General features: G+C 46.7%; 1 protein-coding gene across 5 annotated transcripts in view; it reads left to right on the top strand.

The window, feature by feature from the left end:
* Positions 1 to 16,884, top strand: part of LOC121533334 (disabled homolog 1) — a 235,656-nt gene that overhangs the window by 152,488 nt on the left and 66,284 nt on the right. For 4 of the 5 annotated variants that reach the window (XM_041839170.2, XM_041839169.2, XM_041839168.2 and 1 more), the window contains exon 1: positions 14,335 to 14,624. The exons of the other annotated variant lie outside the window; for it this stretch is intronic. The gene's annotated coding sequence lies outside the window, so the exon portion shown is untranslated. Of the gene's footprint in view, positions 1 to 14,334; positions 14,625 to 16,884 lie in introns of those variants that run through there. 5 annotated transcript variants of the gene reach the window in all.

The raw sequence follows: 16,884 nt of genomic DNA, 5'->3' as shown, positions 1-16,884 counted from the left end.
GGGGATATGTCTGTCTCTGAGCTGGTGGAGATGTTTCTGTCTCTGAGCTGGTGGAGATGTTTCTGTCTCTGAGCTGGTGAAGATGTTTCTGTATCTGAGCTGGTGGAGATGTTTCTGTATCTGAGCTGGTGGAGATGTTTCTGTATCTGAGCTGGTGGAGATGTTTCTGTCTCTGAGCTGCTGAAGATGTTTCCGTCTCTGAGCTGGTGGAGATGTTTTTGTCTCTGAGCTGGTGGACATGTTTCTGTCTCTGAGCTGGTGGAGATGTTTCCGTCTCTGAGCTGGTGGGGATGTTTCTTTCTCTGAGCTGGTGGAGATGTTTCTGTCTCTGAGCTGGTGGGGATGTTTCTGTCTCTGAGCTGGTGGGGATGTTTCTTTCTCTGAGCTGGTGGAGATGTTTCTGTCTCTGAGCTGGTGGGGATGTTTCTGTCTCTGAGCTGGTGAAGATGTTTCTGTATCTGAGCTGGTGGAGATGTTTCTGTCTCTGAGCTGGTGGAGATGTTTCTGTCTCTGAGCTGCTGAAGATGTTTCCGTCTCTGAGCTGGTGGAGATATTTCTGTCTCTGAGCTGGTGGGGATGTTTCTGTCTCTGAGCTGGTTGGGATGTTTCTTTCTCTGAGCTGGTGAAGAGGTTTCTGTCTCTGAGCTGGTGAAGAGGTTTCTGTCTCTTCTCCCTTTGTATTCCATGTCTGTCTATCGCTATCTCTGTCTCTCTGTTTTCTACGTCTCTGTACTGTTCTAATGAGACCTGATGCTCTGTGGCTCTGCTGCCTGTCCCTCTGAGGGAGATGGGAGATGTTTTTGTACAGTAAATGTCTTGCGATCAACTCTATGGAAAATACTGTATATCTTTCTATCTCACTACTGTTTTACTCTAAACTGATCTTTCTGCATCTGTCTGTTTATTTAATGAGAGCTGGTTTGTCTGTATCGCTCTGCCGTATTACAGTTTTTTTCAATTGTTTAAGCACAATTTTGAAAACAGGGCCCGGTTTGTCAAAACACTACACACAATTAGCACAACCCTACACCAAAGTAACACAACACTTTAGATCATTTGCAAAATGGAACACTTTTGTCAAAACTATACACGACTTCATAAAAACAATATTTTGTTACCATACGAAACACACACATTTCATATGACTTCAATCTTTTTGAACCAGTTACACACTGCTGTTGCTAACCTAAAACACTTTTAGCAAGTCTAATTCTCAGTGATTAGAGTACTGTAAATGAAGTACACAGAGAAAGTGCAACTATACAAACACTACACAAGACCAATGCTGCAGACTGAGGAAAATATCATTTATTTCTCTCCATATACCCAAATCAGTCAACATGTCAACATGGAGAATCACACATTGTGAATCACAATACAATTACAGTAAATAACAACAACAACAAACATAAAAAATAATCTGAAAAAAACTGACAATATTGTACAGAAAATACTACAGTAAACATGCTATACATTATCTCTTCGCCTAGCTGGATCTGGACAGAGAATTTTATCAACATCACAAGCAATATCCTTATTAGCAAGACAACGCGGGAAGAACCGTCTTGAATGTCGAATCCATCCTTGCACAGCTGCGGCGTCGACTTGGTCACAGGCGTCCTCCATGGCCTGAATGAGGGGTACCTGAGCCTGGGGCTGGAGATCGTAAACCTTCCACCGCCGTGCAGAGAAAAACTATTCGATAGGGTTTAGAAACGGAGAGTATGGTGGAAGGTATAGTACTGTCAACTGTGGATGGTGTTGAAACCAGTTCTGGACCAAAGCAGAGCGGTGGAATGACACATTGTCCCAGATGACAGTGTATTGCATCTGGTGCATTTCATTACCTGCTGTGACGATGTGGTGCAATCGGTCCAAAAATACGAGAATGTGAGGTGTGTTGTAAGGGCCCATTTTGGCATGACGGAGGAGAACCCCATGCTGTGAAATGGCAGCGCAAAGGGTGATGTTACCCCCACATTGCCCTGGGACATTGATTATAGCCCTGTGGCCAATGATATTTCTGCCTCTCCTTCTTGCTTTTGTGAGGTTGAACCCTGCCTCATCAATATATATGAATTCATGCAGGATTTCCTCAGCATCCATCTGCAAAACTCTCTGAAATACAGTGAAAGACAAGATTGTGTAGTTCAGGATAGGTCTAGTATACAGTCAATGTAAAAAAGTAATGTGTGCAGTATGCAACATCACAGTGCTAAAGTGAACAATACAAACCTCCACATACTCATGCCGCAGCCGTTTGACCCTCTCTGAATTCCGCTCAAAAGGCACTCGATAAAGTTGTTTCATTTGAACCTGATGTCTTTTCAGGATGCGTGCCAGTGTTGACTGAGAGACTTGATGGACATTATTGAAAATGGCATGGTCACCGATAATGTTGGCTTGTAGTTCTCTGAGCCTGATAGCATTATTGGCCAAAACCATGTTTATTATCTCTCTCTCTTGTTCTTGCGTGAATATGGGCCCCCTTCCTCCTTGTCGTTCCCGACCCTCAATCCTATGTAGAGAATAATACATGTAACTTACTCTACAGGACGGGGTATCACAAGTGCTGATATGGTGCATACAATAAACGGCTGATTACTGTAACTGTAGACAGATCTTCTTTTACCTGTTTTCCTGTCGAAAAGTCCTTATGACAGATGCCACTGTATATCTGCTAAGATTTGGCTGAACTCTCAGTCCAGCCTCCCTCAGCGTCAATCCGTGGTTCACAACATGGTCCACTAGTGTTGCACGAATGTCATTTGATAAGTTTGGTCCTCTTCTTCTTTGTGCACGTTCTCCTCCTGCTTCAGGTCTTCCTCGACCTCTGGCTCGGCCTCTGCCTCTTCCTCTACCTCCTTCTCCTCTGTGTACTCCTCCTCTCACCCTCACTCTTCTTCTGACTCCTTCCATTTTGGTTGAAGGCAGGTGAACCTACCTGCTGCATTTTTATAGAGCTTAAACCTGTTTGGTGTGTCTACAATTTAGCAATCATTTGTTTGTGCACCTGATGGCTGTGTTTAACAGATTGGCTCATAGGTGTGGTAATTTGACAGTCAGTGCTTTGGATTTGCAAGGACGTGACATCATGATATACTTCTGTGTCTGATGTATACAAGTGTGTTTAGTGTTTTGCAAATCACTGTGTGTAATGTTTTGCAAATAGTGTGAAGCTGACAATGTGCTTACAGTTGTGCAAATCTAGCCTTGTGTTTTGCTCCTTGTGTGTAAGGTTTTGCTAATTGTGGGAAAAGTTTAATTTTAGTGTGTAAGCAATCGTAAAAAACTGTAAGGAAATGTAGTGTGTGTGTACGTGTTTAACTATACTTGGACCAGAAGTCCACACAAGAATAGTAAACAAACAAACATTTGACCAACTGAGGACATTTTGTTGGTCCCCTCAAGGTCAAATGCTATTTCTAAGGGGTTTAGGGTTAAGGTTAGAATTAGTGTTAGTGTTAGGGTTAGGAGCTAGGGTTAGGGTTAGGAGCTAGGGTTAGGAGCTAGGGTTAGGGTTAGGGTTAGGGTTAGGGTTAAGGTTAGGGTTAGTGTTAGGGTAAGGGTACGGGTTAGGGTTAGGTTTACGGTTAGGGGTTAGGGGTTGGGGAAAATAGGATTTTGAATGGGACTGAATTGTGTGTCCCCACAAGGTTAGTTGTACAAGACTGTGTGTGTGTGTGTGTGTGTGTGTGTGTGTGTGTGTGTGTGTGTGTGTGTGTGTGTGTGTGTGTGTGTGTGTGTGTGTGTGTGTGTGTGTCAGTGGTATATTAATGAAATCTGATGGGTTGTCTTGAGGGCATTTACCCACAAAGCTCCATCCTGATGAGAGCTAAAACATGTGTGACATTTCATTGAGGCTCATCTGAAACAAACATACGCACGTGCACACGCACGCTCGCACGCACACACTCACAAACACACACACACACACTAGCCCCACCCCCACTCCCCATCCTCTCTCTCTGTCGCTGAACGTTGTAATTCTCGTTCTCTCTCCCTCTGTCACACAGTCTGTATCACTCAGTAAATGTATGGACAGACCAAAAAGACAGATCGAACAAGAGGAGAGGAGACAGCTGCCTGTTGTCTTCCCTGGCTACTCCAATACAGAAAATAATTGTATAATATTCCATTTATATCGAAGTACCAGGCATTACTCTGTTGGAGAGGCCACTGGAGAGCCCTACTCAGGCAGGCTGAAAGGATAGACAGTGAGAGAGAGAAACAGAGAGAGAGAAGAGAGAGAGAAAAATAGATAGAGGGAGAAAGAGAAAGAGAAGGGAAGGAGGGGGAGATGCCTGTTAACCCCACCCCCTCGTTTGTTCTTTGATGATTTGTCAGCCAGTTTCCTCTGACTCCACCCACTTACCTGTCCTCACCGCTGCCTGTCCTTCACTCACTTACGCAGGCACACACACAGACAGGCACACACACACACACACACACACACACACACACACAGAGACAGGCACACAGGCACACACACATCATGGTAACCTTAATCTCCTCACTAACCAGTCACCTCGAGACTGATCGATGTATGTATCAGTCAGTCTGACTGACTAATCAGCTGATAGACATACAGACTGACTAAGAACAGGACACAAGGCCAGCAGGCCTATTGGTCTACGATGTCTTTGTGTGTCATTGTGACGTGGGTTGGAAATCTGGTTCCACAGTGGTAGTGATTGACTGGGTTACACAGAGTAATCTGACTGCCATATTGAGGGTTTGACTGTTGGTTATTTTTACCTCCAACTCATGTCCTATCGAACCATACACATCTGAAATCCCTGGATTGGTGTTATAGGTCAGATCTGAGGCTTTGGGATCTGGATGTGTGCGTGTCAGCGTGTGTTAAGGAATTATAATCCTGTGAGTAACAGTGTGTCTGTGTGTCTATGTGTGTGTAAACAGAATGTGGAAGCTGGCCAGGATATTGCAACAGGAGACAGACAGCTTCCATCTGGGGAATCCCACAGATTACTACAGGAGCTGTGTGTGTGTGTGTGTGTGTGTGTGTGTGTGTGTGTGTGTGTGTCTGTGTGTGTGTGTGTGTGTGTGTGTGTGTGTGTGTGTGTGTGTGTGTGTGTGTGTGTGTGTGTGTGTGTGTGTGTGTGTGTGTGTGTGTGAGCATCCCAGAGTTATCTGTTCAACCAAGCTTAGACAGAGAGAACGCTAAAGAATGAGGGAAGGCAATGCAGAAAGATACAGAGAGAGGAGAGAGAGAGATGAGGAGAGAGGGGGAGATATAAAGCAGAAGAGCTATGTAAACTCAGCAAAAAAAGAAACGTCTTCTCACTGTCAACTGCGTTTATTTTCAGCAAACTTAACATGTGTAAATATTTGTATGAACATAACAAGATTCAACAACTGAGACATAAACTGAACAAGTTCCACAGACATGTGACTAACAGAAATTGAATAATGTGTCCCTGAACAAAGGGGGGGTCAAAATCAAAAGTAACAGTCAGTATCTGGTGTGGCCACCAGCTGCATTACGTACTGCTGTGAGATGTTACCCCACTCTTCCACCAAGACACCTGCAAGTTCCCAGACATTTCTGGGGGGAATGGCCCTAGCCTTCACCCTCCGATCCAACAAGTCCCAGACGTGCTAAATGGGATTGAGATCCGGGCTCAATCAATCAATCAAATTGTATTGGTCACATGCGCCGAATACAACAGGTGCAGACATTACAGTGAAATGCTTACTTACAGCCCTTAACCAACAGTGCATTTATTTTTAACAAAAAAAGTTAAAATAAAACAACAACAAAAAAAGTGTTGAGAAAAAAAGAGCAGAAGTAAAATAAAATAACAGTAGGGAGGCTATATATACAGGGGGGTACCGTTGCAGAGTCAATGTGCGGGGGCACCGGCTAGTTGAGGTAGTTGAGGTAATATGTACATGTGGGTAGAGTTAAAGTGACTATGCATAAATAATTAACAGAGTAGCAGCAGCGTAAAAGGATGGGGTGGGGGGGCAGTGCAAATAGTCCGGGTAGCCATGATTAGCTGTTCAGGAGTCTTATGGCTTGGGGGTAGAAGCTGTTGAGAAGTCTTTTGGACCTAGACTTGGCACTCCGGTACCGCTTGCCGTGCGGTAGCAGAGAGAACAGTCTATGACTAGGGTGGCTGGAGTCTTTGACAATTTTGAGGGCCTTCCTCTGACACCGCCTGGTATAGAGGTCCTGGATGGCAGGAAGCTTGGTCCCAGTGATGTACTGGGCCGTACGCACTACCCTCTGTAGTGCCTTGCGGTCGGAGGCCAAGCAGTTGCCATACCAGGCGGTGATGCAACCAGTCAGGATGCTCTCGATGGTGCAGCTGTAGAATTTTTTTGAGGATCTGAGGACCCATGCCAAATCTTTTCAGTCTCCTGAGGGGGAATAGGCTTTGTCGTGCCCTCTTCACGACTGTCTTGGTGTGTTTGGACCATGATAGTTCGTTGGTGATGTGGACACCAAGGAACTTGAAGCTCTCAACCTGTTCCACTACAGCCCCGTCGATGAGAATGGGGGCGTGCTCAGTCCTTTTTTTTTCCTGTAGTCCACAATCATCTCCTTTGTCTTGGTCACGTTGAGGGAGAGGTTGTTGTCCTGGCACCACACGGCCAGGTCTCTGACCTCCTCCCTATAGGCTGTTTCATCGTTGTCGGTGATCAGGCCTACCACTGTTGTGCCGTCGGCAAACTTAATGATGGTGTTGGAGTCGTGCCTGGCCATGCAGTCATGGGTGAACAGAGAGTACAGGAGGGGACTGAGCACGCACCCCTGAGGGGCCCCCGTGTTGAGGATCAGTGTGGCAGATGTGTTGTTACCTACCCTTACCACCTGGGGGTGGCCCGTCAGGAAGTCCAGGATCCAGTTGCAGAGGGAGGTGTTTAGTCCCAGGATCCTTAGCTTAGTGATGAGCTTAGAGGGCACTATGGTGTTGAATGCTGAGCTGTAGTCAATGAATAGCATTCTCACGTAGGTGTTCCTCTTGTCCAGGTGGGAAAGGGCAGTGTGGAGGGCAATAGAGATTGCATCATCTGTGGATCTGTTGGGGCGGTATGCAAATTGGAGTGGGTCTAGGGTTTCTGGGATAATGCTGTTGATGTGAGCCATGACCAGCCTTTCAAAGCACTTCATGGCTACAGACGTCAGTGCTACGGGTCGGTAGTCATTTAGGCAGGTTATCTTAGAGTCCTTGGGCACGGGGACTATGGTGGTCTGCTTGAAACATGTTGGTATTACAGACTCAGTCAGGGACATGTTGAAAATGTCAGTGAAGACACTTGCCAGTTGGTCAGCACATGCTCGGAGTACACGTCCTGGTAATCCGTCTGGCCCTGCGGCCTTGTGAATGTTGACCTGCTTAAAAGTCTTACTCACATCGGCTACGGAGAGCGTGATCACATAGTCATCCGGAACAGCTGGTGCTCTCATGCATGCTTCAGTGTTGCTTGCCTCGAAGCGAGCATAGAAGTGGTTTAGCTCGTCTGGTAGGCTTGTGTCACTGGGCAGCTCGCGGCTGTGCTTCCCTTTGTAGTCTGTAATAGTTTTCAAGCCCTGCCACATCCGACGAGCGTCAGAGCCAGTGTGAGTACGATTCAATCTTAGTCCTGTATTGACTCTTTGCCTGTTTGATGGTTCGTCGGAGGTCATAGCGGGATTTCTTATAAGCGTCCGGGTTAGAGTCCCGTTCCTTGAAAGCGGCAGCTCTACCCTTTAGCTCAGTGCGGATGTTTCCTGTAATCCATGGCTTCTGGTTGGGGTATGTACGTACGGTCACTGTGGGGACGACATCATCGATGCACTTATTGATGAAGCCAGTGACTGATGTGGTGTACTCCTCAATGCTGTCTGAAGAATCCCGGAACATGTTCCAGTCTGTGCTAGCAAAACAGTCCTGTAGCTTAGCATCTGCGTCATCTGACCACTTTTTTATTAACCGAGTCACTGGTGCTTCCTGCTTTAGTTTTTGCTTATAAGCAGGAATCAGGAGGATAGAGTTATGGTCAGATTTGCCAAATGGAGGGCGAGGGAGAGCTTTGTATGCGTCTCTGTGTGTGGAGTAAAGGTGTTCTAGAGTTTTTTTCCCTCTGGTTGCACATTTAACATGCTGGTAGAAATTAGGTAGAACGGATTTAAGTTTCCCTGCATTAAAGTCCCCGGCCACTAGGAGCGCTGCATCTGGATGAGCGTTTTCCTGTTGATTTATGGCCTTGTACAACTCATTCAGTGCAATCTTAATGCCAGCATTGGTTTGTGGTGGTAAATAGACAGCTATGAAAAATATAGTTGAAAACTCTCTTGGTAAATAGTGTGGTCTACAGCTTATCATAAGATACTCTACCTCAGGCGAGCGATGATGCTCTTCGCTGGCCATGGCAGAACACTGACATTCCTGTCTTGCAGGAAATCACGCACAGAACGAGCAGTATGGCTGGTGGCATTGTCATGCTGGAGGGTCATTTCAGGATTAGCCTGCAGGAAGGGTACCACATGAGGGAGGAGGATGTCTTCCCTGTAACGCACAGCGTTGAGATTGCCTGCAATGACAACAAGCTCACCCCTGGTGAGACAAAACCGCGACTCGTCAGTGAAGAGCACTTTTTGCCAGTCCTGTCTGGTCCAGCGCCGGTGGTTTTGTGCCCATAGGTGACGTTGTTGCCGGTGATGTCTGGTAAGGACCTGCCTTACAACAGGCCTACAAGCCCTCAGTCTAGCCTCTCTCAGCCTATTGCGGACAGTCTGAGCACAGGGACTGTGCGGTCCTGGTGTAACTCGGGCAGTTGTTGTTGCCATCCTGTACCTGTCCCGCAGGTGTGATGTTCGGATGTACCGATCCTGTGCAGGTGTTGTTACACATGGTCTGCCACTGCGAGGATGATCAGCTGTCCGTCCTGTCTCCCTGTAGTGCTGTCTTAGGCGTCTCACAGTATGGACATAGCAATTTATTGCCCTGGCCACATCTGCAGTCCTCATGCCTCCTTGCAGCATGCCTAAGGCACGTTCACGCAGATGAGCAGGGACCCTGGGCATCTTTCTTTTGGTGTTTTTAGAGTCAGTAGAAAGGCCTCTTTAGTGTCCTAAGTTTTCATAACTGTGACCTTAATTGCCTACCGTCTGTAAGCTGTTAGTGTCTTAACGACCGTTCCACAGGTGCATTTTCATTAATTGTTTATGGTTCATTGAACAAGCATGGGAAACAGTGTTTAAACCCTTTACAATGAAGATCTGTGAAGTTAGTTTCTTTTTTAGCTGAGTTTATATACACTGAGTGTACAAAACATAAAGAACACCTGCTCTTTCCATGGCATAGACTGACCAGGTGAATCCAGGTGAAAGCTATGATGCCTTATTGATGTCACTTGTTAAATCCACTTCAATCAGAGTAGGCTGCGGCAGTTCTGAGGGCAAAAGGGGGGGGTGCAAGACAATATTAGGAAGGTGTTCTTAATGTTTTGTACACAGTGTATAGAGAGAAAAACTGTTTGAGAGGTAGTAGGGGAGACTACATCTCTGTGAAGTTTGGCCTGGGCACATACTACACACTGGGCACACACTGGTTGAATCAATGTTGTTTCCACTTCAATACTGTTAATTGACTACAGCTCAGCATTCAACACCATAGTGCCCTCCAAGCTCATCACTAAGCTAAGGAGCCTGGGACTGTCACGATCGTCGGATATAGAGGACCAAGGCGCAGCGTGGAAGGTGAACATACTTATTTATTAAATGATACACGAACAAAACAACAAATCGATACGTGACGTCCACAGGTGCAAAACACAAACCAACACGGAACAAGATCCCACAAACACTGTGGGAAAACCACCTGACTAAATATGGTTCCCAATCAGAGACAACCAGCAACAGCTGATACTCGTAGCCTCTGATTGAGAACCACTCTGGCCAACATAGATATACAAAAACTAGACTAGACACAACGAGCACAAAACATAAACTCTACACACCCTGGCTCAACTTAAAAGAGTCCCTAGAGCCAGGGCGTGACAGTACCCCCCCCTAAAGGCGCGGACTGCGACCGCGCCTAAACATCACCGAACAGGGGAGGGCTGGGTGGGCATTCCTCCTCGGAGGCGGTTCCGGCTCGGGCTTGACCACCACCCTCTACTAACCCCCCGTAGTGCCCCTGGTCTGGTCTAGCCCCACTGGCTGGAGCTGGACTGGACTTCGGTGGAGCGGATTGCTCAGGCTCCGGTGTGGAGCAGCTGACCGGTGCCTGACCAGGCACCGGTGAAACGGGCACGGGCTGGCGTGCGCACCACAGGTTTGGTGCGGGGAGCAGGAACAGGCCGGACCAGGCTGGCGACGCGCACCATTGGCTTGGTGCGGGGAGCAGGAACAGGCCGGGCCGGGCTGGCGACGCGCACCACTAGCTTGGTGCGGGGGCAGGAACAGGCCGGACCGGGCTGGCGTGCGCACCACAGGTTTGGTGCGGGGAGCAGGAACGGGCCGGGCCGGGCTGGCGACGCGCACCATTGGCTTGGTGCGGGAGCAGGAACAGGCCGGGCCGGGCTGGCGACGCGCACCATAGGCTTGGTGCGAGGGGCAGGAACAGGCCGGGCCGGGCTGGCGACGCGCACCATAGGCTTGGCGCGATGGACAGGAACAGGCCGGACCGTACTGGGAACACACACCACTGGCCTTACACGGGAATCAAGGAACGGGCCGGACCGGACTGGCAACACACTTCAGTACCTCTCGCCGTGCCTCTACATTTTCCTTCCCTCTATACACCAATGGCTCCCGTAACCCGGTGGCCTTCTCTCCTCGTCCACCAACTCGCCCCTTATCTGCCTCCAGTGGCCCCGTCGTCCCTGCCATGTGCCCCCCCTAAAAATGTCTTGGGGGTGCCCCTCGCCTGTCCGACGACTGCCCGGTTGGCGCCGCTTCTCCTCTCCTGCCTGGGCACGCTGCTTGGTCCTGTATTGGTGGGATCTTCTGTCACGATCGTCGGATATAGAGGACCAAGGCGCAGCGTGGAAGGTGAACATACTTATTTATTAAATGATACACGAACAAAACAACAAATCGATACATGACGTCCACAGGTGCAAAACACAAACCAACACGGAACAAGATCCCACAAACACTGTGGGAAAACCACCTGACTAAATATGGTTCCCAATCAGAGACAACCAGCAACAGCTGATACTCGTTGCCTCTGATTGAGAACCACTCTGGCCAACATAGATATACAAAAACTAGACTAGACACAACGAGCACAAAACATAAACTCTACACACCCTGGCTCAACTTAAAAGAGTCCCTAGAGCCAGGGCGTGACAGGGACTGAACACCTCCCTCTGCAACTGGATCCTGGACTTCCTGATGGGGTAGGCAACAACACATCTGCCACACTTACCCTCAACACGGGGCCCCTCAGGGTGCGTTATTAGTCCCCTCCTGTACTCCCTGTTCACCCACGACTGCGTGACCATGCACGACTCCAACACCATCATTAACTTTGCCAGCGACACGACGGTGGTAAGCCGGATCACCGACAATAATGAGACAGCCTATAGGCAGTGGTGGAAAAAGTATCCAATTGTGATACTTTAGTAAAAGTATAGATACCTTAATAGAAAGTTGCTCAAGTAATAAAAGTAAAAGTCACCCAGTAAAATACTATTTGAGTAAAAGTCTAAAAGTATTTGGTTCTAAATATACTTAAGTATCAAAAGTAAAAGTATGAATCATTTCAAATTCCTTATATTAAGCAAAGCAGACAGCACCATTTTCTTGTTTAAAAAATGTACAGATAGCCAGGGGCAGACTCCAACACTCAGACATCATTTACAAATTATGCATTTGTGTTTAGTGAGTTTGCCAGATCAGAAGCAGTAGGGATGACCATGTGTTCTCTTGATAAGTGCATGAATTGGACCATTTTCCTGTCCTGCTAAGCATTCAAAATGTAATGAGTACTTTTGGGTGTCAGGGAAAATTTATGGAGTAAAAAGTACATTATTTTCTTTAGGAATGTAGTGAAGTAAAAGGAAAAGTTGTCAAAATACAAATAGTAAAGTAAAGTACAGATACGCCAAAAAACTACTTGAGTAGTACTTTAAACTATTTTTACTTAAGTACTTTACACCACTGCCCATAGGGAGGAGGTCAGTGACCTGGCAGTGTGGTGCCATGACAACAACCTCTCCCTCAACCTCAGCAAGACAAGGGAGCTGGCCGTGGACTACAGGAAATGGAGGGCCGAGCACGCCCCATTCACATCAACGGTGCTGTAGTGGAGCGGGTCGAGAGCTTCAAGTTCCTCGGTGTTCACATCAATAAGGATCTATCATGGTCCACAAACACCAACACAGTCGTGAAGAGGGCACGACAATGCCTCTTCCCCCTCAGGAGGCTGAAAAGATTTGGCAGGGCCCTCAGATCCTCAAGAACTTCTACAGCTACACCATTGAGAGCATCTTGACTGGCTGCATCACCGCCTGGTATGGCAACTGCTCGGCCTCCGACCGCAAGGCACTACAGAGGGTAGTGCGTACGGCCCAGTACATCACTGGGGCCAAGCTTCCTGCCATCCAGGACCTCTATACCAGGCGGTGTCAGAGGAAGGTCCTCAAAATTGTCAAAGACTCCAGCCACCCTAGTCATAGACTGTTCTCTCTGCTACCGCACGGCAAGCGGTACCGGAGCGCCAAGTCTAGGTCCAAAAGGCTTCTCAACAGCTTCTACCCCCAAGCCATAAGACTCCTGAACAGCTAATCATGGCTACCCGGACTATTTGCACTGCCCCCCCCCCCCCCCCCCCATCTTTTTACGCTGCTGCTACTCTGTTAATTATTTATGCATAGTCACTTTAACTCTACCCACATGTACAAATTACCTCAACTACCTCAACTAGCCAGTGCCCCCGCACATTGACTCTGCACCGGTACCCCCCTGTATATAGCCTCCCTACTGTTATTTTATTTTACTTCTGCTCTTTTTTCTCAACACTTTTTTGTTGTTGTTTTATTTTACTTTTTTATAAAAAAATTAATGCAATGTTGGTTAAGGGCTGTAAGTAAGCATTTCACGGTAATGTCTATACCTGTTGAATTCGGCGCATGTGGCAAATAAAATGTGATTTGATTTGATTTGATCATGAATACACACCACTTTGTAGGCTGAATCCATTACACTTATGGGGTTTGTAATAGATGTCCCTTTCCATTCAAATGGCAGATGCACAGTGCACTGTTCAGATGCTGGACTTATTTTGGAGTAGACTAACGTGTGCAGGTAACTTACTTAACCTACTTTTTGAAGTGATTTGTTTGACAATCAGATGAAAATATAATCTGGTTGTGTTCATGACACATTAAAGACAATACATTTTTACAGTTAAATTACATGTCTTTGCTATAAAGCCCATAAAACATTTTTGTGCATACACACATAGGATGTCCCGTTAAAAACATAGAGACCCCCTGAATGTCACGGTATAATTCGCACTCTGGTTGGCACTTTGAAGTGAATTTACTGCTGTATGCTAATAGCCTTATATAAAATCCTGACCTTGAATGCAAACACTGTAACAAGACTTTTGGGATTGATTTATGTTTTGAACAGGGAAATGTACCAAACATAAGCTGAAGCATTTATTGTGTTGAACCATCATAACTAGATTTTAAAAATCCACCTTGCATGATTAAGGTTCAAAATGTTACGAGCAACCTAAACTGCAGGTCTGTGACCCACCTTGGCCACCCCATTCAAAATGTTCTGGACATGCCACTGGTACTAATACATTTGTTTTTCTATGACCTCCTGTATTCATCAGCCAACTCTGATTATCAACACCCCACACAATATATCACACTTTACTCACTCCAGACAAATTCAGATTTGTTGTTCTAGTGTTGTTTTGACATTTCTATCTGTTTTTTATTTAAACTCTCATCCATCCAACTCTCTCTCTTTACTTTCATCATTTCTTGCGCGTCTCGGTTTTTGATACTCTTTTATCACACTTTACTCACTCCAGACAAATTCAGATTTGTTGTTCTAGTGTTGTTTTGACATTTCTGTCTGTTTTTTATTTAAACTCTCATCCATCCAACTCTCTCTCGCTCTCTCTCTCTTTACTTTCATCATTTCTTGCGCATCTCGGTTTTTGATACTTTTTTTTTTACCCCCCTCCACCTCTCCACCCACCGACACAGACACTCACTTTTCCCCTGAAACCACGAAACCAGGACAGCCCAGCAGAAAAGGAGTTAACACGCACCATGCTTTCTGATTGGCTGTCAGCCCTGGTGTTCTGAGCCACCCTACGGAGAGAGGTAACTAGGCAACTTCAGCCGCAGCCTAACTGAGGGAAGGAGAGAGAGAGGTAACGAGAAAAAAGGGGGGCTAGAAGAATGGGAAATTACGCGCGGAAATAGGAAATCCTGACACTTTTTTTTTTTTTTACCGGGGTAGTGGGATGTAGCACGGGATTCAGTCACTATCCCTGGGATGGGAAAGTGGATTACCGCCGCTTCTGAAACCTTGTTTGTGGATGTTGGGAATAACGGGGATGAGTGTTGGATTGTAACCTCGCAGCAGAATGGGAACTAACAGCTGGCCTACTCAATCTCGGAGCGGCAGTAAAAAGGTAAACCAGTGATGAAAAGGCATTTGGACGAAATTAAAGCTTTAGTTTTACGCAGATTAGCATAGAAGTATCTCTGCAGAATGTCAGGTGTTTTGTGAATCGGATGTTTTACCAGACAGACAGCCTGTAGAATCATGTTTTATAATAATCACTGCAGCGCACTGCTGCTGCATCGGGGTTTAATGGTTGGAAAAGAAAGTCTAAATCTTCTGTGAGCGTGTGTGTGTGCGTGCGTGCGAGTGTATGTGTGTGTGTGCGGATATTCCTGTGCTTTCTCTCTGTTGTCTATACATTCGTGGGGAAATCGTGTATGGCCTGCTTGTTATTCTTAAAAGATGACAATATTTTTCCACGAAATTATCAGATGTCTCTAAATCATCTAGCGTTCCATATTAAGGCAGTCGGGTTCTACTTGGTTGTTCTCCCGCGCCAAGTTAGGGAGCCTCTCTCTTTTTCGCTCTCTCTCTCTTTCTCACTTTCTCAGGCTGTTGAATAACCTCTGTGCTGGATCCTGCCTTGAGGAGAATTTGTTGAAGTGTAACTGGGCTGTTCTGATATTGATCAGCAACTGGAGGAGAAATGTAATGAATACTACTCTGTCAGGGGCTCGGGGGAGAGAGGTGGAGAGAGAGAGAGGGTAGGGTAGAGAGAAAGAGCTTGTGAATGGGCACCCCGGTCGGTCTGTGCATGGCTCCGCTGCAGCTGAAAGCCGCATTAATCATGAAACGGCTACACACACACACACACACACACACACACACACACACACACACCTAGAGCTATAGCTGCGTCTGTTCCTGTTCAGTCCGCTCTGTGTGTGTCTGTCTGTGTGGACATGTTCCTAGCTAGCACACGTGACCACCCTCCTGAAACGTCTTACCAGTCGGCGCCACGTGAAAAGCTAGCTATTCGCTGGCGCAAGTGTGGACACTTCAGGCTGAGGAATAAGTTTCACACATCCCTATGTGCTACACGTGCGTGCGTGTTTGGCAGAATGAGGGGTGTGCAGTGTGGGACTGCATGTTGTCCACTTCACAACGCCTCATTTGGTAAAGAGAAATGAAGGGTGATGGGATATGACAGAAGGCAGACCCAACATTTCTCTTTCGCCCTGGGGTTAGGGTGTGTGTGTGTGTGTGTGTTTGTGTGTGTGTGTGTGTGTGAGTGAGTGAGTGTATGTGTGTGTGACATGAGACAAATCCACAACACACTCACACATATGAACATACACACACACCTCCCTCAGCCAGCAGCTCCACCAAGACCAAAGCTCCCCTGCTACCATGGTAACGTCTTTCTAAGGTGTGATTGGTCAAAGGAGGGTCATGGCAATGGAATGTTTTCTCAAAAGGAAGTATGTAAATGATGGACATATAGTAAATGGACTATAATGGGGAATATAGACCCTGGTATCACAGTGGGAAACATTCTCTCAGGTTTTACACTCTCTTCTTCATTGCTCTCTCTTTTTGTCTCTTCCCCCCTCTTGTGATCCATTGTGGAGGATTCACCACTAGCTAGCTATTAGTGAAGTGTTGTTTGTGTGTGTGTCAGGATGAATCAGAGCGAGTTATTAGTGAGGTGTTGTCACACCTCTACAGTGTTAAATCGGTCTATCACGCACTTCCTGCCAGCTCTTACCACTTAGGCAGTAATGTTTGTGTGTGTGTGTGAGAGTGTGTGTGTGTGCCAGCGTGTGAGTGTCTGTGTGTGTGTTTGTCTGCAGATGTTTCAGTCCTTCCACTTGTCTCCTCACTTCTCAGGTTACCTGGTCTGCCTCTCTAATCTTTGGGGCTGCTCACTGCTCCCAGAGATCAGAGCAGGGCAGAAGAGAAGAGAGGATGCACTGTCACTGTATAGACAATTGAGAGAGAAAGCTACTTTAGAATGCAGCCCAGTCCAGCCAGTGTGTGTGCGTGCTTGTGCATTTGAGGTATTTTACTTCAGCCTTTGTGGGCCCAGCAGGCAGCTTCATGTCACCATAGAAACCCAGAGAGCATTGTGTAGAAACCCTCAAAGAAAACACTAGTTTCTCTCTCAATCCCTCTCTGTCTCTCTCTCCCTCCTTCATTGTAATCAATTCAGAAGCAGTGTGAGGCCTTCAGGGGACTTGTTGTTAATCTATAAAGGACATTCTGTCTGTAGGACTGAGTTCTGTATAGTTCTCCCATAGGGCTGAGTTCTGTATAGTTCTCCCATAGGGCTGAGTTCTGTACAGTTCTCCCATAGGACTGAGTTCTGTATAGTTCTCCCATAGGGA

Source organism: Coregonus clupeaformis, chromosome 20 (assembly GCF_020615455.1).
Source record: "Coregonus clupeaformis isolate EN_2021a chromosome 20, ASM2061545v1, whole genome shotgun sequence".
NCBI lineage: Eukaryota > Metazoa > Chordata > Actinopteri > Salmoniformes > Salmonidae > Coregonus > Coregonus clupeaformis.
The sequence above is the reverse complement of the archived record's forward strand: the minus strand, read 5'-3'. Positions and strand labels throughout refer to the sequence as shown.